Genomic DNA, 3,048 nt, shown 5'->3' on the forward strand with positions numbered 1-3,048 from the left:
AGAGAGAGAGGGGAGAGGAAAGGGAAAGGAAAGAGAGAGAGAGAGAAAGAGGAAAGAGAGGGAGAGGAAAGAGGCATAAAATAATTCATTTGCATTTAATTGTAATGGTTCAAAGAATGTTCGGAAAAATGTTCGGCCCTCCAGCACGTTCACTTCATCCAATCTGGCCCTCTTTGAAAAAAGTTTGGACACCCCTGGATTAAACTGTTGTGTTTTAATTATTTTGTGATTTAATTATTTTTCCTGCCTCAAGGTTTCTTCTTCTATCTGGGGAGGGGGGGGTCTTCCTTCAATCCCCCATTTTGTACTATTACTGATGATTCAGTAATTAGTACAACAGGTGGAGTGTAAACTTAATAGTGGCTGTCAATTTGGTTTATCATTAGGGAAACCTTGTTGGCCTGTTTGCTGGTTCTTGTAATGCAGTTTCTTTGATATTTAAAACATGGCCATATGCACTGGCAAAAACAGCAAATAATGATTGTGACTGTGACTATAGTTCTAATGAGGATTTTTAGCCAATGAAAGTCTGGGAGCCATGAAAAAAGCCATGATAAGTCCCAGGAAGGTTAGTTATACCCAATGTCTTGTGCTAGTTCTTTTAGGTCAGTGGTTATCAACCTTTTTAATGCCGCGACCCCAACCGGTCGTAAGTCAAGGACTAAACCGGTCGTAAGTCGAGGACTAAACCAGTCGTAAGTTGAGGACTAAACCGGTCATAAGTCGAGGACTACCCAACCGGTCGTAAGTCGAGGACTTTCCCTGCCCGGGAGTGCCGCGCATGCGTGGTTCCGCCCCCTGCGCCGGCCGAGGCGTAGCTGGCAAGCGGCAGAGACGGAGCAGGCCGACCACCAGCTGGCCCAGCCCAAGGGAGGTAAGGCACCCGCTGGAAAAGGGGAAAAAAATGGCGGACAAAAAAAATGGCGGACAGCCTTGCTTGGCGACCCCCATGAAATGGTCGATCGATCCCAAATGGGGTCCCGACCCACAGGTTGAGAACCACTGTTTTAGGTGTTTGATATCTGGCTCAATTAGGCCGGATTTGTCTGTCAAGTTGAAACAACAAAGTCCTTGGAACTCTTTGCAGCCATGGTTATGTCTCAGCAAGAGGTAATCTATAGCTGCCCTGTTCTCAAGTGTTGCTTCTCTTACTTGCCTTAGTTCTTTATTTAAAGCATCCAGGGCATGACAAGTAGTATTTAGATTTTTAGCTAGAGTACATGCCAGGCTGTTTATGTTCCTAGAATTTTGTGCTGCGAGCCCTGGCACTCCCACTAGAGAAACAGCCAATGCAAGGTATTCAGCCTTGGTGAGGAGGGGAACTTTTGAGTCACAGTCAGGAGTCAATGTATGGGAGCTCCTTTTTTGTCGCCTCTGCAGGGAGGGCATTAGCATGGTTAATTGCCCTAATGTGCAAGGGCCTCCTGTGCAGTTTGCCAGTAGGTAGGAGTAAGCCTTCAAGTCACACAGCAAAAACCATCCTGAAGGAAGCTTCATATGGCTGTATGAAAAGGTGATGGCGCCAGTGTTATTGCAGGCTAGTTCAGTGTTAGTGAGGTTGTGGCATTCTGAGACCTTAGGCACGTGACATCCTGTCAGTGTGAAGCAGCTGCTTGAGTTATAGCTGCCACCTGCAATATATTGTTGTCTTTCTTGTCTACACTGGTGCCTCAATTGAAAATATTGGAATATGAGGCTGTGAGTGGAAACTCTCTTAACTTAGTATCATTGGTGATGGCTTGTGGTGCTTTTGCTACATGTAGTGAAAATATCCGTCACTGATCTACCTCCGGCAAGGCAAAAATCTGTGGTATTCAATATCTCCCGCACTAAATATTCCCATACATTCCCTTTGTCTGGAAGCAATTTTGGTTCCATGAACCCCGAAGTACAATTTAAATAGAAAAATATACAACAAATGTTAAAAAAAAATTAACAATGGTAAACTTATTTCCCATCTTCATTCCCTCCCCCATTTGATTCAGTTTCAAAAGGGTTTTCAGCATCCACTCCTCAGTTTCTGAATCTTTCCTGAGTTTCAAGGGTGGAATCATTGGTGTTGCTTCAGGTGTGATGCTGTGGTCCACAACTGCTGGTTTTGTGTGGGTCCAATGGATCCAGGTGTTCCTTTCTGCTACCTTGATTGCTGTCTGAGTGGTTAGCAGAACTTGAAAGAGTCTGTTCCACTTTGGTTGTGATTTGCAAATGTATGATTTTATCCAGATCCAGTCTCCTGGTTCAAAGGGATGTAGGTTCTCTTCTAATGGTAAGGTTTGCATCAGGGCACTCTGCTTCCACAGTTTCTTGAGCTGTAATTGTAGAGCTATAAGATAGGATGATAAGACCCCCCTCCCCTTTTTCTAAGCAAAGGGACTGAGGGTCTAGGCCTTTGAGTGTGTCAGGTGGGCGACCAAACAATAATTCAAAGGGGGAGATACATATGTCTCGCCTTGGCTGGGTTCTAAGGTGGAACAAGGTTATGGGTAATACTTGGGGCCAGGATAGGTGGGTAGTCCTGGTAGAGTTTATCTAGGAGGGTCTTTAATTCCCTATTCTGTCTCTCTACCCCCCCGTGAAGAACTAGGGTGTCCCGGTGTGTATAGGTCTTGTTTAACGCCCAATGCCTGGATGAAATGCGCGATCATTTGTGACACAAAGTGTGTGCCTCTGTCCATGTCTAAAATGTTTGGGACTCCGAACCTGTGCACAAGATCCTTTAATAGGTGTCTTGTTGTCTCTAAAGCAGTGGCATGGTGGCATCATTTTTTTCATTTTATTTCATTTTATTAGATTTATACCCCGCCCTTCTCCTGGCGGACCCAGGGTGGCTTACAGCAAGCTAAAAACAAATAAAAACCTTACAAAACACCATTTTAAAATACTATTAAAAGAAAATATTAATTTTGCCGTTTCATTTAAAATTTTATAAACACCCAATATAAAATCAAATTAAAATCAATCTAAAATACCCCTCAGGCCAGCCCCGCTAGTTGGAATAGCCATGTCTTGAGGGCGCGGCGGAAGGAGGGGAGATCCGGAATGACCCGG

This window comes from Protobothrops mucrosquamatus, unplaced genomic scaffold (genome assembly GCF_001527695.2).
Source record: "Protobothrops mucrosquamatus isolate PMUCROS unplaced genomic scaffold, P.Mucros_1.0 scaffold1218, whole genome shotgun sequence".
NCBI classification, from domain to species: domain Eukaryota; kingdom Metazoa; phylum Chordata; class Lepidosauria; order Squamata; family Viperidae; genus Protobothrops; species Protobothrops mucrosquamatus.